The sequence below is a fragment of the Myotis myotis genome, unplaced genomic scaffold (genome assembly GCF_014108235.1).
Source record: "Myotis myotis isolate mMyoMyo1 unplaced genomic scaffold, mMyoMyo1.p scaffold_m19_p_1, whole genome shotgun sequence".
NCBI lineage: Eukaryota > Metazoa > Chordata > Mammalia > Chiroptera > Vespertilionidae > Myotis > Myotis myotis.
Window position 1 is genome coordinate 99,666,651 of NW_023416313.1, and position 24,963 is coordinate 99,691,613.

At 40.1% G+C, this 24,963-nt stretch overlaps 1 protein-coding gene across 4 annotated transcripts in view; it reads right to left on the reverse strand.

The window, feature by feature from the left end:
- PTER (phosphotriesterase related) overlaps positions 1–24,963 on the reverse strand; it is a 73,246-nt gene that overhangs the window by 39,449 nt on the left and 8,834 nt on the right. Inside the window, exons 1-2 of one of the 4 annotated variants that reach the window (XM_036346283.1) lie at positions 22,700–22,770; positions 19,376–19,633 (exon numbers count right to left, since the gene is read on the reverse strand). The exons of 2 other annotated variants lie outside the window; for them this stretch is intronic. The gene's annotated coding sequence lies outside the window, so the exon portion shown is untranslated. Of the gene's footprint in view, positions 1–19,375; positions 19,634–22,699; positions 22,771–24,963 lie in introns of those variants that run through there. One more of the 4 variants, XM_036346274.1, reaches the window with a different exon arrangement.

Genomic DNA, 24,963 nt, shown 5'->3' on the forward strand with positions numbered 1-24,963 from the left:
GGCATAGCTATCCGAACATAGTAGCACACATTATTCACGTGTTTGTGGTGATGCTATTGTAAACAAGCCCACCACACTGCCAGTTGTATAAAAGTACAGCACATACAATTATCTTCAGTACATAACACTTGATAATGACAATAAATGACTATGCTTCTGGTTTATGTATTTGCCATCCTCTACTTTTAAACATTAGTTTAGAGTCTACTATTTCTACTTATCCAAAAAAAGTTTGCTATGACACAACACGTTGTGTTAGCTGGCAGCAGCCTCATACATCTTGTGTTTACCGTGTTTCTTGATTGCATCATTTTCTCTTGTGCTTGATTTTATTTCAAAATGTTTGTACAGTAACATACTATACAGGCTTGTAGGCTAGGAGCAATGGGCTTGACCATAGGCCTGGGTGTGTAGCAGGCTATTCCATCTAGGTTTCTGTAAGTGCACTCGATAATGTTCCCACGAAAAAAATCACCTAGTGACACATTTCTCAGAATGTATCTTTGTCGTTAAGTGGTATGTGACTGTACTGGCTTCTTGAATTTGTTATCTGTTTAGTCAACAAATTGAAAGTGTCTTCTCCTTAATAAAAGAAATGGTGTGAGGGAGGAGGAGGGGAGGAGGAAGAAGAGTGGACAAAGGGAGCACTGCTCACTGCCTATGACAGTAACGCCCCGAAGCTGGGAGGAGAGCAGCGCTGCCAGAGCCCTGCCTGCAGAGCTGACCTTTACGTCCGTCTCCGTTTAGAAAACAGCACATCGCAGCCTTCCTCATTCTCAGAGGGTTCCACACTCAGTGCTGTGAGAACGTTTCATGTAAATTTCTTGATTTGGCTACTCACATAGGATCCTGGGAGTGAAACATCACACCAAGTGATTCAATACAACAGTTACAACTTCTTCTCCGTGAAGAACGCTTCACATGAGAAGTTAGTTTTCAGCTTTTTATAGAAGAAATTTTCTCTTCCATGGGTTCCTAGCAATGGGCTGTCTCCTATTTTGAGCAAACTGCACAGCTGGTCCTTAACTGTATTTAGCAATTAAATGCTTAAAATTTGTGTTTTAATTCCTGGCAAATCACAAATTACTGCTTTAAACACATAAATTATCTGTATTCCTCACACAATTTCATTTAAAAGGCTATTCTTAATGTGGCTTTGTGTAGTTGAAAGAAGATTCAGAGTCAGAGCTCTTGGCTCTTCCACTAAATAGCTGTGTGACTTTGCCAAGTTACTTAACCACTCTGAGCCTGATTTCCCATTTTGTGAAATGAAGGGATTAGACCAGATGACCTCCATACTTCTGTGATATCCTTTAACCTGAAAGGGATGATAGTATTGACTTTCTATAGATCATTTACTATCAAGGAAGGCTGTGCTTTAAGTAATTTTTAAAAATGTTTATTTTACATACATGTGCCTACGTACATATCCATGTAATGAGAGAGAATGAGTGAATTTTATTCATTAACTGTCAGTCGCATTCATTAATTATCAGTGAAGGCTGCACTTTAAGAATGTTTTTTAAATGTATATTTTATATGCATGTGGATGCATACATACATGTACATGGAGAGATAGACACTGAGACAGAGAGATTATATGAGTGAACTTAAGTTTTAGATCCTTGTAAGTTTATAAGGAAACTCTAAGAGGGATAGGTAACCCTGAACTTGGAGTCCCGACTCCAAAGTTTCCTAGCTGTGTGACTGTAGAAAACTTAAAAGCTTAGGATGAATTAGTTTTCTTTTTTGAAAACTAGAATAATATCTACTGCATGAGATTTGGAATGAAGAGCAAATAAGATTATATGTAAAAGCATAACCTAAATTATAAATGTTCAGAATTCCTACACTCCAAACTTTGAATTATTTCCCCAATATTTGCTGAGTATCCTTAGGCAAATGAACCTAAACTTGTTCTTAAAAAACACTACCAATAAAGAGGGTGAAGTCTCTTAATCAAACAGAGGTTCTAATTTTGCTTATAAATGAAGGCCTTCACTGAAGGCCTGTGATTGTTAAAAGCAGACTGACTATTGAGATTGACATCAGAGCTCATTAGGCTTTTGTACATGACCCACCGAAGTGATTGAAGCTATGGGAGGTCCTCAGTATCCCTGATAATTGATGCTGGAAATGCCTGTTTAAATGGATGCACTTAATACAGTGTGTTAGCTGGTCTCCATGGATGGCTTTCCGTGAACCCTACCTTCCAATATTCAAATCCTCATGCAGCTCCCTTCCACACTGAACCTGAGCTGGCCTGCGACTCGCTTCAGCCAAAAGAATGTGGCAGGAGTGATGCTCTATGTCAGTTTGGGACGCAAATCTTTGGAAGTAGTTTTTGCTTTTGTTCTTTGGGGAACCTTGAGCTGCAATGTAGGAAGTCTAACTACCCTCCCAGATGGAAAAGGAGAGACTCCGAAATGACACTGGGGGGGTTGGGGGGGGGGAAGAGAGAGAGAGAGAGAGAGAGAGAGAGAGCTCCCAGTCACCCCAGGGTCCCACTGAGCTCAGCCTGTGGCCGGCTCTGTGAAGGTATCAGAAAAGTGAATGAATTATCTTGAACATTCTAGCCCAGCCAACATTTCACATGACTGCAGGCTCAGTTGCAGCCAACCCAGCAGAGTCTGGCTAACCCACAGAATTATGGGAGACAAGAATAAAATAGTTATTGTTTGAAACTAGTGTTTTGGGGATGGTCTGTTACATAGTAAGAGACAAACATTAAATAATTAGTCACATTTTAAGGACTTGATTAAGATTTCAAATTAGAAAAATAAGATAAATATAATAAAAATAAGTCATAATTATAAATATGTCCTGATTGTGAGAACAAAAAATTAATTAAATGTTGGATTTCGGGGGGACAAAATTATGATATGATATCCTTCACTTGCTTTTACACCTCAGTTTTGAAAAATGTTATTGAAAAAATATTTCTGAAGACTTTATTGGTTTTTTTTTACTTTTTTTTTTCTTAGTTAAGGTATTACAAATGTGTCCTCATCCCCCCCCATTAACCCCCAACCTGCCCCCCCCCCCCCCCCCCCCGGCACACTCATGCTCCCATCCCCCTGTTGTCCATGTCCATTGGTTTGGCTTATATGCATGCATACAAGTCCTTCGGTTGATCTCTTCCCCTTACCCCCGCCCTCCCCTACTTTCCTTCTGGGGATTGATAGCCTGATCGCTGTTTCTCAGTCTTTGGTGTTTTTTGTTTTTTATCAAGGTCCTCTATTAACCAGTTGTCAAGAAACTTATTCTCTTTGGAGGCACATATCCTGATACTTTCCGTGCCAGTGTCTCTCTCTTCCTGTCACATCCTCATGGGGCTTTCTATGTGTTTCCGCTTTTCTCAGATATCACTTCCATCAACTTCATGACAAAGTGCATCTTTTTAAAAAGTCTTCAATTTTACTTTGTAATCTGTTTGCATTATATTACTTCATATTTATGAATATCTACAGTATTTGGCCAGAGCTGAAGAAAAGGATGCTGAGATGCTAAGCAGGAACAGAAATTAGCATTTAGGAAATAGCAATGCTTGCATGGGAATTCACTTTTGAGTGGTCAGTTTATTGGTGCATAGGTTTGTTTTATCTAAGCAGCCTGTTAACTGGGGCTGGGGGGCACCCACATTGAAGATATCATATAAGGAGGTTTAACAGTGTATCACAGCACATGCCATACAGGACCTAACTGATCTGTTAAGGGATTTTTCTCTGGCTATGTGGTGAGTGTGTGTGTGAAAGAGAGAGAGAGAAAGAGAGAGAGAGAGAGAGAGAGGGAGAGAGAGAGAGGAATCGGGGTCTCTCTTTTATCTCCTATGCTTATATAGTACCTAGTATTTGATTTGCATCTGTAAAACTGAGCTAAACTGAGTAGAGAGGAAGATAGTTGACCCCTGAACAATGTGGGGGTGCAGACTCCCAGAGAGTTTAAAATCCACATATAAATTTTGATTCCCCCAAAACTTAATTACAGTTCTCCCATTGGTCCATGAACCCCAGATACCAAAATTCTCAATGCTCAAGTCCCTCATATAAAATGATAGAGAACAACATAGTATACAGTCAGCCCTCTGACCCTTGGATTCAACCGACCATGAATAAAATCAGTATTTTGGATCCACAGCAGGAAACACAAGGATGCAAACTGTGGGCACGGAGGGCCAACTGTATATTTATTGAAAACAAATCCGAGTATAAGAGTATCCACACATGTCAAACCTGTGTTGTTCAAGGGTCAACTATAATTAGTTTATGCCTTAATTAAGAATGAGTAAAAGCCAAAAGTTTTGTTCTAAAATAAATAAGCAAAATTTACTATAAATCTGAAATTCCAATAAGATTAAAAATTTTCTTTTTTGTTGTTGCTGAAGTTTGCAAGTGAAATGAGCACATAACATGTAGAACCAGATTCCATTTCCCATTGGATTAAACTATCCTGCAAATAATTACTTTTTATTTATTTATTTATTTATTTATTTTTACATTGGTGTGTTTGTTTTTAAAACTATATTTTTATTGATTTCAGAGAGGAAGGAATAGGGAGAGAGATATAGAAACATCCATGATGAGAGAAGAATCATGGATTGGCTGCCTCCTGCACATCCCCGACTGGGGATCGAGCCCACAACCCGGCATGTGCCCTTGACCAGAATCGAACCTGAGAACTTTCAGTTCACAGGCCAACGCTCTATCCACTGAGCCAAACTGGGTAGGGCACTTTTTATTTTATATCCAAATAGATATCACAGTCTAGTTGAAATTACATGTTCTTAGTAATATCAATGAAGGGAGTAGTGGCTTCATACATAACATTCTCATGCCTATAAACTAAACCTGAAGCATGATGCATTTTTAAAAGTAATTTTCAGAAGATACAATACAATGTAATACTATCGAAATGCCCCCAAATTAAATAACTATTTATTTGGAATTACTGCTATCAAATAAAACCCAGACATGAGGGATTGCGATGCATGGTTTCAGTTTTGTGCAACTGTGCTAAGTAATAACATTTAAAATGTATAACATATTTAAGGTTACACTTTCAACACAGAAACCATCAACTAACTAACCATTTGTAATTTTTCATGAATACAGATCTAGCTTCACACTTCAGGAAAAAGCTGTCCATTTAAATGGCAACTTAGTCCTAAAAGTTAACAGCCGTGATCACTGTGGGTATCCAACAGAAAGTGTCACTTGGGAGACACTTAAAACTAATACAATATTGCCAATAATAGTTTTAAAAAAAACCCAGATGGTCCATTGATTGGTTTGTGAAAGATAAGCAAGACCACAGAGTGTGGTGATATGATGGTCCTCCTACGCACAGTACTGGCAAAAAAATGCAAATTTGCCCAACTTTTCTGAAAAGCAGTTTAACAATATGCATCTAAAGTCCGTTAATGTTACTGTGCCACTGGGAATCTGCCTCAAGGAAACATTTAGAGACATGTAAAAATTATTTATGCACAAAGATTTCATTATGGCATTACTTAGAATAGAGACCAAAATATTCTATAATATGGGACGGTTTATATTAATGATGGAACATTATGCTAGCACTCAAGTTGTAGTCTCAAAGACTATTTAATGACATAGGAAAATACCCTTATTATAACATGTGAAAAATCAAATACAAAACTACTTAAAGCATTATAAATTTATTGAGAGTGTATGTATCTACATATATGTAGAGCTTCAGTAGAAACACTAAACTGTTACTTGTATCTTTGGGTGGTAGAAGGACAAAATAAGTACTTTTTTCTTCTTCATTACAATTTAATGTATTTTCCAGTTTTTTAATGTTTATCTATTTAATCTATTAGTAAAAGGGGATAAAATGGGAAAAGATAAATGTTACCAATGTAAATCTATGTGATGCTTATACTAAGGTCACATCTACATATATAAAAAGCCAGGGTTTGTAACATCCAAAACGACCAACAGACAACCAAACACCAGGTTAGGGAGCTGAGGAAGCGGGAGCTGTGGGCCCAGATGACCAAAGGACCGGTCCAGCTCTCATGGCGTGGCAGGGTGGGGCAGCTGAGGCCAAGGAGCCTCGCGGGGCGGGGGCTGTGAGCGTGGAGGTTCACGGGACAGGGGCCACGGAGGTGGAGGAGTGACTCTGGCACTGGTTGCAGCTAGGCCCAGGGAACCCGCATGGTTTAATCATGTGCCGGGCCTCTAGTGTAAAATAACAGAATACGGATTGTGACTCCTCCAACTAAAATACACAGGCAGGTGAGAGCTATTTCAAATTCTTCTTTATTATCACAGAATTGCTAATTTGCCAGTCATGCCCAAGATTTTACATTGTTTGTATACAAATATTTCTGATTAAATTGCATGCCTTTCCAGTGGCTGTGGTTCACTTGGATTAAATCCAAACTGTTTGACGGAGTCCTTCATGGACTGCTTTAGACTCCAGTGGAGATCCTGGAGCCCAGGGAGGATTCTGGCAAAGGTTGAGCAGCCAGAGTAGTTTTTATCACAGTAAAGCCACACAAGGATCAAGATCCCCCTGTTGAACACAGTCCGGTGTGGGGTAGGCAGGCAGATGGGGATTGACAAGAAGACGTTTCATAAGAAAGTGTCAGAAATTATAAAGTACTAGAGGCCCGATGCACAAACTTTCTGCAAGAATAGGCCTTGCTTCCCCTGGCTGCCGGCACCAGCTTCCCTCTGGCACCCAGGACCCAGGCTTCATCCGGCGGACGGACGTCTGGTCTAATTAGCATATTATGCTTTTATTATTATAGATGAGTCATCATTTATTCATAAGTGAAAAAAGAGGGACCAAAAAAAAAAAATTTCATGTAAAGATAAACCATATCAGGACAAAACATAAAAAGAATCTTTTTTAAAGGAGGGTTAACAATCTTTGACAGGTTAGCAGAAAACAATAAAATAAATGAAATAAAAACAGTTATCATAGATTCAATGAATATTCATTGAGCCCAGTACTAGGCAGATAGAGCCTAAGGAAGATGCAAAGATAAATAAGAGAGAACTCCCAGGCTCATTTCAAGGGTAGAAATCAACAACAATGACTTTTATTCATTTACTAAGTACCATTTACTGAGTTCCTACTCTGTATCAAGTGCTACAAAAGCACTTTATCTTTCTTATCTGCTGGGTTGATATTATATGAGGAAATGGAGGCCAAGAAAAGGGAAGAAACTTGTCTAGAGTCACAGAGGTGGAGAGCTGCAATTTGAACCTGGGTCTGCTCAGGGAATGCCAAATATTGATTATGATTAGCACTTCATAGAGAGTTCTGTTGGGGTCAGACAGTTTAGCCTATGATTATGACAGTCGAATCACACTGATTGGATAATTACTTCGTGCCAAACACAGCACCTGGCAATGTCCATGTCCTCAGGTAGAATTTAGATGTCTGCATTCTCTACTTCCTTTCTATCACTACCTCACCCAATTGCCCATGTGACAGAAGAACCCAAATTTCATCAAAGACTCCTGCCTCACTCACAAGTACTTGATTTCTAAGTGGCCTAAATCCCACTATTTTCGCAGCTCTTTAATTCATTGTTTCCTCTTCCTCCTCATGACCCAGAGGTTCTCAACCTGTGGGTCGAGATCCCTTTGGGGGTCAAACGACCCTTTCACAGGGGTCGCCTAAGACCATCGGAAAACACATATATAATTACATATTGTTTTTGTGATTAATCACTACGATTTAATTATGTTCTATTTGTAACAATGAAATTGGGGGTCACCACAACATGAGGAACTGTATTAAAGGGTCGCGGCACTAGGAAGGTTGAGAATCACTGTTAGCCACTGCGTTGGTTGGAACAACCACCTCTCACAGGGATCACAGTAAGAGCTTCTAGACTTGCCCTGAGCCTTTCTGATGTGCCTTGACCACTCCTACCGAGGACTCTAAAACCCAGAGCTGGATGTGTCTCTTCTGTGGCCCTGCCAACACTGAGAAGTAAATCTGAGCCTGGAGCTTGGTGTGCCTCCGGGGCCCACTCTGGGCTCTGGCGTGTTGAACTGCCTGCCTGTCCTTCTCTGGACTCAACATGTCTGCACTGGTCTCATGTCTTTGAATGTGTTTTTGCCTCTTTTATTCTGAGTTTTACCAACCCAACCCACTCCGCTCTGCCTCTCCACCCCTTTCCTCTGCTGGCTGACTTCTCCTGGACCTGCGGGTGGGGCTTTGACACCATTTCTAATTAGAATCTTTTCCTGGTGCTCGTCCTTATTGTTCCAGCAATCTGGGTAAGATGCTGACTCTAGGTTCTCGCCCAGCACTCCAACTTTAACCTTGAAACTCACCTCTTATGCTAATGTCTCTGCACCAGATCTGAAGGTCCTTGAGGGCAGATCCTGTCTCCTCCCTCGGTCCTCAGCCCCTACAGTGCCCGACACTTAATCAGTGCTTAACTAACATGCATATGCTTGCTTGTTTTAATCCAGCCTATTCTACAAAGGAGTTGAGGGAACTGGCACTACAGATACGCACAGTGAAGAAAACAAAAATTAAAGCAGGAGCAAGGAAATGATAAATGGAAGTAGAATCAGGACCAGAAAAGAAGAAGAGTTTAGCAGTTGTTAGCAAAGGGCTAACAATTGTCCTGGAATATTTATTCAATGTATTTCTACCGATACATAATTCTGAAATCATGGCACACCTCTTTTATGGCATATCACATTATGTCCCAAAGTCAACACAGCTGAAAACTATTAAAAACCATGGACCAGGTTTTCCCAAAAGTTTTTGGGCTATGGATTTGAAGCCATGTTTGTTTTTACAACTGTCCTGTATCTTTGCATTCCCAGCACTCAGATGATAATGAACATGCCATCTTAGGTCATTCTTCTGCACCCAATACAACGCCACATAGGAATACACATGATTTTTAATTTTTTTACTTTCCCTTAAGTAAGAGTAAGACACCTGAGCGTATAAAAACAGCAGCAACAGCGCGTGACTGTTTTCAAGAACACGTCCTGTCTGAATTGGCAGAAGCCAATTATAAATCAGAAAACTAAAAATACGTAAGAAAATTACTGCAGGTGATTCTTTTATAGAGTAATTATGAATGATGGCTCTTAGGTTAACTTTTTGAATGTGGAGACCATCCACATAAGTTTCTTTTTAAGGCAGTTTCGTTTTTAAACCATCTCCTTGAATTGCAGAAAGCATTTCAGTCTCATGGATAACTATACTAGTATAGCTAACAAATACTTCCCACAAAAACATCTCAGGTTCCTTATTTGGAAGACCACACTGTGGAGCAAGCATGTCAAACTCAAAGGCTAACACAGGCCCAATAAACAAGGTTTAAGCTTATGTGGGCCGCAAAACAACAACAACAACAACAACAAAAAACAAAACAAAAACAACTTCAATTTTCATAGAAACGTAGGTTTATTTCGATAGAGACATGCTGAATACAAAGGACTAAAATAAATGAGTAATCGTTAACTAGTATTTGTTGTTGGCCGCATGCAGCCCTTGGGCCGCAAGTCTGACATGCTTGCTGTAGACGGAAAAGTCTTGACTTTCACTACCTGCTTAACTAATTCAGGTGAAAAGAATCAGTGCTTTGAATGGTCAGGCCTACACCTGCCCTGTTCAGTGTAAAGATGGGTGATCACAGACAAAAGGCTGAGACCTCTTCCAGCCTGGTTCTAGCCCTCCTTGTCTTGTTCTAGTGACTCCCGAACATGACTGCTGCCTACCTGGCTGAGAAATGCCACCCAGGCTTGATGAAAAGGAGAGCCGCATGTGCATGTAACTACCTCTTGCTCTGATAACCACTTTAATTCTGTTCCACACACGGGGAAATAGGTGCCAACTCTGAGCTATGTTAGCAATCAGCAAGGAAGCACATGGCCAAGAGGTGTCTGTGCAACCAAGGAACCGTTTCCCTTCTGCCACCCTCAGTTCCACACTCACGAACCATGCTTCCAGCCAAAAGCAAGCTGATGCTTTCAGGAGCATCATGGACTATGATTCTCCTTGAAAGCTGCTTTGATTATAGATTTGGGAGGATAGCCCTCAGATTTCACATGAATATAGTTCAATTCAACGTGGCAAATGTTTGCTGAGGATCTATTAGGTCCACAGAAAGATACTATGGGAAACAAAAATGCCAAAGAACATCTTGCCATAGCAAAGAGAACAGCCCCCATCACAGTGCTCGGCACAGGGCGAGCATTCAGTGCAGGACTGATATTTGTTATATGTTAGCGGGATGCCCGTGATATAAAGCAGAGTGCAGTAAATGTTAGAAAAGAGGCATAAAGCATGTGCTCTGGGGAACTGCATCTGGCCAGCATGCACCAATACTGGGGCGACTGGGAAGGCTCCCTAGGGGAGATGGGCTTTAGGCGCGGCCACAGCAAATTAAGAGGATTTTTACAAGGAGGCATTCTGGTGGCGTGAACAGTGAAGGGCATGTTTCAGATTTTGTAAGCAATCTGTAGAAGCACAGGTTGCTCTGTACGTCTCTAGTGGAAAATCCTGACGCATGGGCTGGCCCCAGAGGATAAGATCTCCATTAGGATGACAGTAGTTACAAGGGCAATATGAGTGCAAGCTGAATGCTGGAGACAGCAGGCCAGGAGATGAGTTAGGAAACTAAAGCGCTTTTCATCGTTCTTAAGGCATTCCACACACTTTAATTAAATCTCCTAATGTCCCTGTGAAGTAAGCAAGGGATCAACAGAAGGTGAGTCACCAAAAAGTATCCAAGTGGAAGACTGGACCATGGGATGAAATCCACTTTTATTATTATCGCTCCCATTTCACCAGTGAGGAAATGATGTTATTAGTCAGACAAGGATGATGGGCTACCTTCCATTTTCACTGAAGGCAGAATACACTGCTGTGAGCTATATAAGCATTCTCTGGGAGACCTTAAAAACAGTATAAAATTCATAATCTCTGAGGTTTCTCCGTTGAGAGTCTACCAACACTTAGTAATGAACACCTAAAACGTGCAACAAAGAAAATATACATCGCCCTTTTCTTGCAAAAGCACACGACGGAACAAGCGCCCCAATTTCTCATAATGCATAATCTTTTTGATTGCCTGGATCCCCAGGGCACGGCTGACCTCTCTCCACAGCTTCCTTCCCTACGTCCCCATGCTTCCCTCAACTCAAGAGCATGAGTGGGCACCAGTCTGAAGGAGGTCGTACTGGGAGTAGAGTTGGTTATGTTGAAGACACAGTGCAGATTGCAGGGCTAGACAAAATGAAAAAGAGTACAGAATTGAACCAGTCCTGACTCTTGGTGCCACCCTTAAGATAGTGGTACAGGCTGTCAGGTCAGCCTCTGAAAAACAAACACGCGTGCAGCGATCATATATGATCTAGCTGATATACCACCTCCACTTCTTATGAAGGAAATGAAAGGGCCCCACCATTTTACCCAACTCTCTCAACCTCATCACTTCCTGACACTCATGGCTCTCAGGGAAACAGAGATCCTAATTTAAAAAAAAAATTATAGAAAAGATAAATGCTGTGCCCTGGCTGGTGGCTCAGCAGTGTGGAGGTCATCCTGTGCAGCAAAAGGCTGTGGGTTCAATTCCCAGTCAGGGCACATACCTGGGTTGTGGGTTTGATCCCTGGTCAGCATGAGTACAGGAGGCAACTGATCGATGTTTCTCTTTCACATCCATGTTTCTCTCTCTCTTCCTCTCGCTCTCAAATTGATAAACATATCCTCAGGTGAGGATAAAAGAAAAAGATAAATTCTGTTATTAATTTCATATCACTAAAGTCTGAAAAACAAATTAAGATACAAATAATGAAATCCTATGGCAACATTTGGTTGTCAGGTGGTTATACGAATCCAAAATATGCTTAAAATTGTTTAGATGATCATAAAAATGAAAACACAAAATCAAAAATTTTATTGAGACTTTGTGGATCCTCAGGTTTGAGAAAAGTTGTGGTTTTTTTTAAGTATATATATTTTTATTTCAGAGAGGAAGGGAGAGGGAGAGAGAGAGAAATATCAATGATGAGAGAGAATCATTGATTGCTGCCTCCTGCACGCCCCTGGGGATCAAGCCTGCAACCCAGGCATGTGCCCTGACCGGGAATCGAACCATGACCTCCTGTTTCATAGGTCCATGCTCAACCACTGAGCCACACTGGCCAGGTGAGAAAAGTTGTTTTAAGATCACCTTTATTACTTTGTCTGTCTTTTCTACATCCTTTGCTGTGCGCCCCACCCCCCCAAGCCCCCGCCTCAGGCTCACTGAACCCTTGGCTGTGCTGGCATGCCACAACTAGGTCTAGAAAAGAAGGCAAGATAAATTTTGTTGAGTCCTAAGAAAGTGTGGCACCCGACGCAGAAACTTCTTTTTGAGAGAGGAAAAAAAAGCAAGTTATGTGATAAAAATAAAGTACAGCTTATTTTCACTCCTGAAAACTGGTTTACTGCAGTGGGATCAAGGGCAAATTTGTAATAACTACATGTGGCATAGAGCAATCATCACCCTTTCCCTATCTGAGATGCCCCCACATGCTCTAGTGGAATTTTAAATTCTCTAGATTAAAAAGCCCTACGAAATTGGGAAAATTTCCTATGGTCAAGTATATTTTAACTAATACCTTGTCACATAATTTAAATATAAAGGGGATGTGATTGCTTATATATCTCCCCATGAAAAATAAAGTGCTCTAAAAGATTTAGAAAGATCTGTCTGGTACTATAATTTGGTGTTTTAATCATTGCTATCACCCATTTCCTAAGAATTCACGGAAAGCATATGTTTTAAATATTATTCAACATAATTATTGATCTGTATACTTGTACAATTATGCAAAAGTTTCCTTTCATTATAGTTCTAACTGTATTTTAACAATATTGCAGGTATACCAAGGACTAGAATATTTGTTGTTGTTAATCCTCATCCTAGGATATTTTTTCCATGGATTTCTTCAGTGTGCTGGCAGATGCTCTAACCACTGGACACGGGCACAACAGCCAGGGCAAGACTATAATTGTAATCTCTTCTTTGGATTAGCTTTACATTTGCAACTTTAATAATTTTAATAAATTGCCTAACTAATACAAGAGCATTTTAAAATCAAATTACAAATCAGCTAAAACCCATCAGATTATTAAATGCATCTAAATAAGGTATGATTTTGGCCCTGGCTGGGTAACTCAGTTGGTTAGACCATCATCCCCATACACCAAGGCTGTGGGTTCAATCCCTAGTCAGGGCATGTACAAGAATCAACCAATGAATGCACAAGTAAGGAACAACAAATTGAAGTTTTCTTTTCTCTCCTTCCCTTCCTCTCTCTCTAAAATCAATCAATAAATTTAAAAAATACATAAGGTATGGTTTTTAATTTAGATGAATTGTTTTAAATAGGTGAAGTAAGTATATTTAGTAAAAGTTAAAGTGAACAATACTGTAAGTTTGTTAAAATATGTAAGTTTCAATTAATGTTAAATGCTATTTGAGCTCTGAATTTTTGAGCTGAAAGGAAATATGCAGATAGATTACTTAATCCCATGACTTCATTTTCAGATGCAAACACTGAGCCTTCCTTGATCCTTTGAAGGCCAGAGAGCCAGACTAGAACCCAGTCTCCCAACTCGTCAGGCAAGTGTTTCTTTTATTTCACCGTGGAGACGCTTACCATAAACATCACATAAGCTATCCTGCTGCCCATTAAGGTGGAGGGACTATTCAGAGGTGGCATCCCTCATCGGCCTACGGAAGCAGCTGCCATTTTCTAGGACCAGAAAAGCTAGTGCCAACTCCACTGTTGGCTGGGCAACATTTAAGTGCACTGTGCTTTGCTTTTCTTAATCACAGAAATGAGGGCTTGGGTAATTTAGACTTCCCTACTTAAATTGGTTGTTACATGAAGAGGTAATAAAAATAACTCTAAAGCATACAGCATATCTAAGTGAGAACTAAATACTTAACAAAAACTGCTCTTACTATATTTATAACAAGGAGTAATAACCACTTTGAGTCATAATTAGGAGGGAGTATATATTAACTACTGTGTGTCCTTATAACATCTGAACAAGAAACTGCAGGGGTACATCTAACAAGTTTCGTCACTTTTAAATTTTCCTAGTTTTTTACAACTTGTCTTTACATCGACCTAAGCCATATAGTAATTATCAATTGAGAACAAATTGGAACTCTATGACTTCACAAATCCACCATTCATTCCTAAACAGAGAGAAGTGCTAATGAACTACCTATGGTGTTGCCACCAGGATCTGAAAAATATGATATGGAACATCCTATAGCTGATGTATGCAGAGCATCAACCCTGCCAGACACTGTTCCCTAGCAGTAAAATATAGTGTCCTGGGTGACAGGTAAAATCTTCTAGTCTGAGCTGACCTTTAAAAAACAAACAAAAACCTATCAACTGGATTCTCCTGAATAAGAGATAGATCTTGCAACTAGGAGGGATGGGAGGAATTAATAAGTACATTTTTAAAGTACTGTATCATAAAAATTTTTGAAGAAAAAATAATATACGCTATACATAGAGAATAGTCTAAAGAAAATGCCCAGAAGTGCTGGCTCATAGTTTATTTTTAGGGGATAAAATTTTTTTTTTTAGTTTTTTTTTTTTTCTCCTTTGAGCTTATGTTTTGTCTGATTTTGGACATGGATTAATTTTGTTATATTTTTGAAAAGGTTACTTTTCATGGAAAATAATAATATGCTCTAGGGCTGTGGGAGGTAAGATACAATCATGCCCACTTGGAAAATGAAACAAGGAGACTTGAATTTAAGCGGGGGGAGTGCTAGAGATGGGAGTTGTGTCCTGCTCCTGGTTTACCGACTTAGAGGCCCAGCAAAGAGGGACAGAGCCTGGTGGGTCGTGGGACTGGGTTTTCAGACCTAGTCCTAGGGGGCAGAGCTGTACATGGTTCCTGCCCATTCCTAAGTTTACATTTGGCATGCATTCTCTCCCCGCAGTTTTCATTTCTGGATTGCATGTCTCCGTCTTAAATTTAAACAAGTATTGCTTTCAGTGTTTAATTACAATTTAATGTTAATACTACTTGCATTCCAATTAGCTTTTAGTTTTCACATCACGACAGTGCATCCAAGTTATTATGTCATTATAATCTCATGTTATAATGGTTTCATAATGCAAGTCCCTGCAGAGTTGAATTAGTAGTTTCCTATGGTAATCGCCCATCACTATAATATCATAATCGCATAGCACAGCCCCCTCATGCTTCCACTGCAATCATTTTGACATTGTAAGAGCATTTTAATAGTATTAGCATAGATTCTCCAGAGAAATCATCCCGTGTCACTGCCTTTCCATAGAAGATTAATTGTGATGGAGCCATGTTGCTATGATATGAAAGCTTTAAAAAAAAAAAGTCGTACTCAGCAATAAAGCATTTCACTTCTCAAAAGGTCAGCGCATCTTGCAGGCATGTTCACCACATGAGCCTGCATTGAATAGATGTCCTTTCACACGATGTACAGTCTTTGTTTTGATTGGTGTTCCTTTTTGTTTGTTGGTTTAGGACTCACACTAGGAGAATAAATTAGGTCAGGCCCTCTCTGTGGTATTGCAACAAATAGCAGACATGGCCCCTGTCTTCAAGAAGTTTACAGTTTAATCAGGTTTACAGCAAATGATATGCAGCATGTATGTAAAGGCAATTAAGACTCAGGATAAACCGAGTCCTGTGAAGTAATGGTACACGATGTAAGAGCAGCCAAACAAGCTTTGCCCGAAGACAGGATGTTTGATAAATGACTAAACGGTTAAAGATATTAAACAGAAAGACTGAGTAACAGAAATAGTGTGTTATCAGGGTTCATATCAGGATTCATTCACCAACCTGGGAAGAAGGAGACCACCAAAGACACTGGCAGTGGGCACCGCCCAGCCCCACCCCCGGGAGGAAGCGAGAAGACAGGTTATGGCAGGAACCCCCTCTGCAGGGATCTGCACCGTTTTCAGTGTAGAGTGGAGGCCCCCGTTCTGGGGTCTGAAAAAGGGAAACCTTGGCTCCGAAAAGCACTGCCCAGCCCCCAGTACTCTCTGGTTTGGCGCTATGGCGTAAAACGGCTTTGTGCCCATGGCATATGGCACACACTGCAGGCTGACAGGGAACTGTGTTCATTTGAGGAGCCTTTAATCCTCCAGTTCTCTCTGGAAACACCACAGGAGGACTGCAAAGGGCTGACCCTAACTCTCAAGGCCCTAAAAGCAGGGGAGTTAACAACGGCAGTCTCTGGAATTATTAAAGACTTGCTTGCCTTCTTGGTTACAGCAAATCAGCGCTCCGGGGGGTGCTGGCTGCTAACTCTCCCTTCCTGGGCTGGTGTGTGCCTGGGGATCTCAGAGGCGCTCTGTGATTCAGTTCCCTTTAAATTGGAACACAATGAGGAGAAAGATATGCCCTCTCGGTGCTCACACCTACTTTACCAACAAGCTGTGGAGCAATATAAACTTATTACATAAACAAAATGAGCTGTCCTTCCTTTAGAAGTTATTTTTAATTTCACAGGTAAAGTCTGCAGTGCTTGCCACCCTCTTCTTCCTTGAATTCTTGTTTGAACAGCCTGTGAAATTACACTCTCTTCCTGGCCTATTCTTCACAGTAATTCATTTCATATATTTTTCATTACGAATTCATATTGAAACTTACTTTTATTACATTTGAATATTAGTTTATATTAGTATTTGCTCTGTTATTATACACACTCACAGATTAAAAATAGAAAATGTGGGATGTTTGACTCCAAGTGTACTAATCATAAGAACAGACATTTTATTTATTATGTAAAATATATTTTGACAGTGCTTAGAAAAATATCATAGTTTTCCTCTTTTATTCAGATATATTAAAGGCAACAGACATTATTCCTGATAATATTCAACAGGTTAATCTTTGATTTGCTATTAACAATAAATAGTTAGTAGCTACAAAATACCTTGAGTGCCACCAAAAATTAATGCTAACTACCTATATTTCAAATATAGAAGAATGCATACAGGTGGGACAACACAATGCTTTCATGAGCATGTCACTATTTTCCCAAGAGAAGGAAAAGCTGGAACTTTAACTATATGTGTATTAGTAGAAAGCTGATTTGCCAAAAGTGTGTCTTTGGGCAAATCACTTATTCTGTGGGCCCGTTTCCTCACTAATAAAACAAAGGATTGAATGAGGTGACCCCTAAAGCTCCTTCCAGACGCAAGTTCGATGATTCCACGTGAAGAGGCATGAGATGACCTCTAAGTCACCCTTGCAGCAGCTTCTCCTTAGTTCACCTTGTTTACTAGTAACGTATATGTTAAATAGATGGGGACATATGTGTCTTAGAAAATCAGGCAGAACATGTCTCCATAAGGCTTGTGAAACCTATTGATATCTATCTCTACAGGAATTCTTTTCCTGATCTCCCATCAGGGCAAACTCTAACAAACTATATTACAATATTTATTCCATATCTCCGACTATTAACAGATGAATGAAATTAAAAAATAACCAGAAGTTCCAGATGTTTACTTATCTATTATCACTCCTTTAAAAAATATTTTTTATTTAATTTTAGAGAGAGGAAGGGAGAGGGAGATAGAGAGAGAAATATCAATCTGAGAGTCAAACATCAGTCGGCTGTCACCTGCACACCCACTATTGGGATTGAGCCTGAAACCCAGGCATGTGCCCTGTCCAAGAATCGGATCGGCAACCTTTAGTGCAATGGGGCAATGCCCAACCTACTGAGCCACACAGGCCAGGGCTATTATCACTCTTATATTACGTATGAATATGAGTAAAAGAGTATAAAATAAGGGTTGTTAGATTAGCTCTCAAATAAATGACTGTGCAAGGAACTGAAAACTGAAAACTCTTGGCTATTTCCCAATTAACAGCTGAAACAATCCATTTTCTATCCATGTGTATGTGTATATATGTGTGCATAGACACATACTAGTACATATAAAGTTTTAATAGCTCCTAATCATCAAAGTGCAGAAACTATTCTGAAAATTGTTTTGTGCCAACTTTACAACCAAGAATTATTTTGTTCTTTTGTGAAAGGTGAGATGTAAAAAAGTCAATAATCTGCTTGGTTTTTGTCAGTGTTTTCAGAAGGTGTGATCCATATCCTACTGGTGGTTCAAGCTGATTTAGGTGATATATGGACATTTAAAAATGTCTTAAACAAGTATGTATTTATTTTTATGTGTTTAGGGAAAAAAAGTACTAAATATTATAAGCCTGTAATTTTATGGATATTATCACTTAGGATGAGGCTGAGATAAAGCTAACTCATGCTAACTACCTATATTTCAAATATGACTAAACGGTTAAAGATATTAAATATGACTTATGATTAGTACACTTGGAGTCAAACATCCCAGTGGGTAGGTTTGAAGAAAAATATTACGTAATTAGTAGTAAAATTAGTACCTAGTCATAGTAAACACTCCTAAAGATGACATGAGATTGAATCAAATTTGACCAGTTTGACAGAAACATCAACCATGAGAGAGAATCACTGATCATATGCCCCCCACACATCCCACACAGGGGATCGAGCCCACAACCCAGGCATGTGCTTCCACTGGAAATCAAACCACAACTCCCAGATCTTAGATCCACACGCAACCACTGAGCCACTTTCCTTTAATGTTAATGTTGTGTATAATCACATTATGCACATATAATCACTGAACACATATTTTAGTCAAGGTATTACTAACACAAAAATAAAAATGAAGTGAAAACAGGTTGACGAAAACACTACCACCTCCCCTGTACAATGCACTATGAAAGCCTTTTACAATCCTGATTTGGTCTATCAAAAAGCAAAGGAATTTATAAATTAATCATTTTGACCTCATCGTAGCAAGAATAAGTAGCAAAGGTCCATGAAGTATCCTGAATGCTAGAAATTATATATGTTCTTTTATGTATTTTAAATCTTACAATTAAATGAAATTCAATAAACAAGAACATATAGAACTATAGTAAATCTTCATGGAGATCATTTTAAGCTTGGATCGCTTAGCTTGAAATATTTTGATGTTTGCACACTGATGGACAAACAGTGTAAAGACAGTGCCTTCGAGGAATGCAGAAGATCAAAAAGGGGCACTGCAGCTTGATTTTCAAGAAACTTCTCCCTCCCCGGACAAGTATGGCTGTAAATCAGTCTCAGTAATGTCGGTACTTAAAGGGCAGACTATTGACTACTTATGCACGGAGCTGCTCCAAACATCTAGTTACACAGGGAGAAAGAGGGCCACCTTCAAGATGTATTTTTCTGAATGATAAAGGGGCAAGTTCAAAGCAACACTAGCAAAAGGGAATGGACATCAGGCCTTAGACTTACGCAGAAATGTGAGTGAGAGTCACAACTGAAGCCCAGGACAGTTCCTCATCCTACAGTGGCAGCTGGGAGAACTTGGATAGGTATCAACAGTGACAGAGCTTTGGAGTAATGTTCCTCTGAGGTACATGCAGAGGTCTTTCCTTGCCCAGTGTCTGCCAGTAAAGATCTTGAAATACCGGGGGATATTTGTGTAGAAAGCATTGGGCTGAAGGCATTCGCCAGGAATGGTGCTTGGAACAAGTGCCTCTTCTTGAATTCCTGTGTTAAATAGAAAGGCTCCGAGGTTAAATGCTGAACATGGAGAAAACGCATGGGAAACTCAGTAGCTGGTAGAAAGGCGCTGACTTGTGATGTCAGGACATGCCATACGCCAGGGAGCAACAAAAGCATGTGTCACGTATGTAATACCTTAATCAATAAAGAAATTAAAAAAAGACTAAATCAACTAAAAAATAAAAAAATAAAAAATAAATAAACAAAACAAAACAAAAACATGTGTTAAATAATCTAGTTCAAAACTAGCAAAGATGCTCTCATAGCCTTTCCCAGATAAGGGCTTTCACAGTACTTTCCTATGGAGCAACTGATAGTAAAAAACACATTCTACTTACACACGTCTTCTCTTACATATGCATGGAGGAGGCTGAATATTTCATTCATTCTTTTTTTAAATTTATGTTATTAAACTTTTTAATATGGATATTTTCAAAAGTTCACAAACAGAGAGAGAAGCGTATTGAACTCCTGTCTCCATCACCCAGCTTCAATAACAAATTCCAATTAAAAACTTTTTCAAGGGAAAAATAATGTTTTGCAGCTCATTCCAAACTATCAACCAATTATCCCAAGTATTATTCACCTACTCTTATATACCCACAATCCTGCAGTGGTTCTCAACCTTCTGGCCCTTTAAATACAGTTCCTTATGTTGTGACCCAACCATAAAATTATTTTCGTTGCTACTTCATAACTGTAATGTTGCTACTGTTATGAATCATAATGTAGATATCTGATATGCAGGATAGTCTTAGGCGACCCCTGTGAAAGGGTCGTTCGACTGCCAAAGGGGTCGCGACCCACAGGTTGAGAACCGCTGCTCTAAGGGCTTCTGGCTATTCATTTACTATGAGAAACACTTTTTTACAAACAGTCTGAAGGCACAGAGGGCTTTCCAGAATCAACTAGAGTACGCATGGCGGATGTGGACAGGCAATGGTCAACTGAGCCCTTTGATGCTTTCATTCCCAATATTTCTTTAAATTTAAGAACTTTCCCAGCTTCTTAGGTTCATCATCTCTCTTCAGAGAGTCTTTGGCTGTTGTTATTTTAACATTTTCAGTGGATAATATGGAGTCAATAATGCACAACACAATTTAGCAGTGTGAGCACCAGATGCCACCACCTAGGGGAATCTGAGATAGGACCACAGTGTATTCTATATCTTGTTGCCCTTTCTGACGACCAGTATGTGGACTAATTATAGCAAGTTTTTGATTCAGAGAGGAAATTTTGGGTAAAAATATTTGCTACTTGTTATAGCAAGTATTTGGACAGTTATTTAAATGGCAAGGTGTACTTGATTATGGACATTTTATAACTCTACAGGGGTGGGCAAAGTAGATTTACAGTTGTAATACAAATAATAAAATAATAAATAATACAAGAATAAATTGTTTTGCATACTCACAACTATAAATCTACTTTGGTCCCCCTGAATAGAATTAATTTAATAAAGTTTCTTCAGTTTTTATCTAATCATGTCAGTGTTTTAAGTCACAGATATAATGTTTTCCTCTTAATAATGTTAAGGAGAAGTTCCTAAATGAATTTGACTGTTCAAAGACTTTTAGTCATCAGTTGCTTGCTCAAATTTGATAATTAAAGAAAATAATTCTTTAATGGTACTTTCTGGAGACCATTATTATTAAGGGTTGACTTGTGAACTTCCTAAATTCATATGTTGAAGCCCTAAGCCCCACTACCTCAGAGAAAGACAAGTATCACATGCTCTCACTCATATGTGGAATCTAATGAACAAAATAAACTGATGAACAAAATAGATCCAGAGACATAGAAGCATGGAACAGACTATGGAGTCTCAGAGGGAAGGCAGGGGTGGGTAGGTGAGAAGAGATCAACCAAAGAACTTGCGTGCATATATGCATAATCCATGGACACAAACAATAGGGTGGTGAAGGCCTGGGGTTGGAAGTGGGGTGGGCCAGTAGGGGTCAATGGGGGAAAAAGGGATACATATGTAATACTTTCAATAATAAAGATTTTTTTTTTTTTTAAAAAGAGGTTATTACATTAAAAAAGAGGCTGTTAGAGTAGGTCCTAATCCAGTATGACTATTTTGTGTAGTTATAATAAGGGATTAGGAAACAGACAGAAATAAAGAGAAGACCATGTGAGGACACAGGGAGAAGGGGGCCATCTGCAAGCCAAAAGGAGGGGATTTATAAGAAACCAACTCTATCAACACCTTGATCTTGGACCACTAGCCTCCAGAATTATGAAAAAATTAATTTCTGTTGTTTAAGTCACCAGCCTATGACACTTTGTTATGGCAGCCTATCAAACTAATACAGTCAGTAAGGGAGGTTGTCTGATTCAAGCTACAGAGTGGCCTTTAACTATGCCTGGAGGCTCTGGGTTCATAAAGTGAGTAGCAAATTTGTCGAAAGGGCCGGCCAGGCATATGCAATGTAATGCAACCCTTTTTGACAGATTTTGATGACAATGAGGTGGGGTGATAGCTCATTGCCTGGACTCAGAGTAAATAAATCCTTATTGCTGTTATTTGTCAGGGCCTAATAGGAAATCTTGCTGAGAAGGTAGGCACATTCCACAAAGGACATATGTAGAAGCTGTGTAATGTGAGATACTTCTGATTTGGGGGGGATTCCCACTTTATATTTCCTCCAAACTTTTAGAGACCAAGACTGATAACATTTAACTTTTCAATATATAAGGAAGATAGTAGATAAGACATAGAAATGCGATGGTATAAACATGATGACCTTGAGAGTTTATGAAAATATATTAAATATTTCAGAAATCAATATATATATATATATATATGTATGTATATATATATAACTTTGGAAATAATAAGCTATATTAAGAAAGAATTCGCTGTTGTTACATAATAATAGCGAGGATTTTGTGGCTGCAGTGGACTTTCAATTATACAAAGTAGCATTAAATTAACAATATTTACCAATGTTCTCTTTGAAATGCCTTTCAAACACTAAGTAATTACCCAATTAAGCTATTGTAAGATAAGCAGTTATTACTCTGGATTTAGTGAAAAGGACTAACCATGACTATTTTGAACAGTTTCTGTGAAGAACGACTCAGCGTTTACTGATCACAACTGTGATAACACCCTACCTGTAGGGAACAGAAAAAAAAACAAAGTTTGTTTAGCTAAGTGAACTCAAGGGAAGACAGAGGATGATTAAGAACTAAAAACCATGACGAGTGAGTGAAAGCAGAGAATTTAATATGCACTGCAGAGACCACAATCGGCAGGAGGCTATTTATGAGCACTGCCAATATTCAGTGCTGCACACTGACAGTGGAGGATCTTTGGCCATGCCCTGAACAACATAATTCATCACACCAGCGCTCGGGGCAGTCACGTCCAAGCAATTTATCATCATCGTATCACTTGTGTGAATAAGAGAAGGGGAGAACTTTGATTGTTAACCTCCAGGGGGAGTGGATTTATAGCCAACCTCCCTAAGAAGGCAGGATGGCACTGCCCACAGCTAAATGCTCCTGCTTCACTTCTATTTAAGTCAAACTAACAGAGTGAATGCATTTCCTCCAGGACGTTGAGAGCAAAACCTAGGTCTGACACTCTTAGATTCAAAATCAAATAGCCAGGAAATCACATTTAAAATACTCTTGGAATCTGCTTTTAAAAAAATTAGTCAATGGTAACTATGAATGATTTATTTCAAATGTCCTTTGGTGACAAAATAATTTCTGAAGTGCACCAATTGATAACTACATCTGGGAAGAATTGTGTCTTAATAATGAGCCTGTGAATATTCCTCTATATTGGAAAACGTAGAAGGATGCTAAAAATTAAAGAATATATATATGTGTGTGTGTGTGTGTGTGTGTGTGTGTATACACTAGAGGCCCGGTGCACAAAAATTTGTGCACTTGGGTGGGGAGAGGGGGTCCCTCAGCCCGGCCTGTGCCCTCTCGAAGTCTGGGACCCCTTGGAAGATAACGACCTGCTGGCTTAGGCCTGCTCCCGGGTGGCAGAGGGCAGGCCCAATCCCTAGGTGCAGCCCCTGGTCGGGCTCAGAGCAGGGCCGATTGGGGAGTTGGGGCGCCACCCCGTCATGCACAGAGCAGGGCAGATTGAGAGGTTGTGATGCCACCCTCAGTCACGCTCAGGGTAGGGCCAATTGGGGGGTTGGGGCACCATCCCCTGTCACACTCAAGGCAGGGTCGATGGGGAGGTTGTGGCGCCACCCCCTGTCACGCACAGAGCAGGGCCAATCAGGGGGTTGGGGAGCCGCCACTCTCACACTCAGGGCAGGGCCGATGGGGAGGTTATGGCTCTACCCCATCACAAACAGAGCAGGGCCCGTGGGGGTGGGGGTGTTGGGGAGCTCCCCCGTCAGGCACAGAGCAGGGCTGCTCAAGGGGTTGGGGCCCCGCCCTCTGTCACACACAGAGCCGCAGGGCGATCAGGGGGTTTGGGCGCTGCCCCCTGTCACGCTGATCCTGGTGCCGGGAGGCATATTACCCTTTTACTATATAGGGTAGAGGCCTGGTGCATGGGTGGGGCTGGCTGGTTTGCCCTGAAGGGTGTCCTGGATCAGGGTGGGGGTCCCTACTGGGGTGCCTGGCCAGTCTGGGTGAGGGGCTGAGGGCTGTTTTCAGGCTGGGAGTGACTGAAGTTCCCAACCGCTCCTTTTTTTCTTTTTTTTTTTAATTCTGGGCCAGCTTTACCTTGAGGCTTGGCTCCAGCTCTTAGGCGTCCTGCGGCTGAAAGTAGGTTTCTGGCCTTTGCTTACAATGTTGTGAATCTGCTGGCTGAAGTCCAGCGGTATTTGTTACAATGTTTCTTAAACTGCCTGCTCAGAGGCCTGCAGCCGCAGGCTGGGAACGTTGGTTTCCTCTGTCACTGAGGCAAGCAAGCCTCATGTTAGTTTCAAGCTGCCTGGCTGCCGGCCGCCATCTTGGCTGACAGTTAATTTGCATATCTCGCTGATTAGCCAATGAAAAGGGTAGTGGTCGTACGCCAATTACCATGTTTCTCTTTTATTAGTGTAGATATATATATATATATATGTTTTCAAAATAAAAATCAAAGCCTCAATTCCTATCCTATCCCTTCTGGGCATTGAACCTTTATATATTTTCACTTTCATACTAGCTGCCCTTACAGAATGTAATTATACATCTAAATGTCATTTTTGTGACCTTTAATTAAAATTATGAAGCTGACTTGAGCATCATGGAAACAAGTGAACCTGCTAGTTCACCAACAGTAAGAGGAGCATTAGTCATAAGAGCAAGCCTTGTATAGTACCTACCCTCTTAGGTTCCCAAGGTGT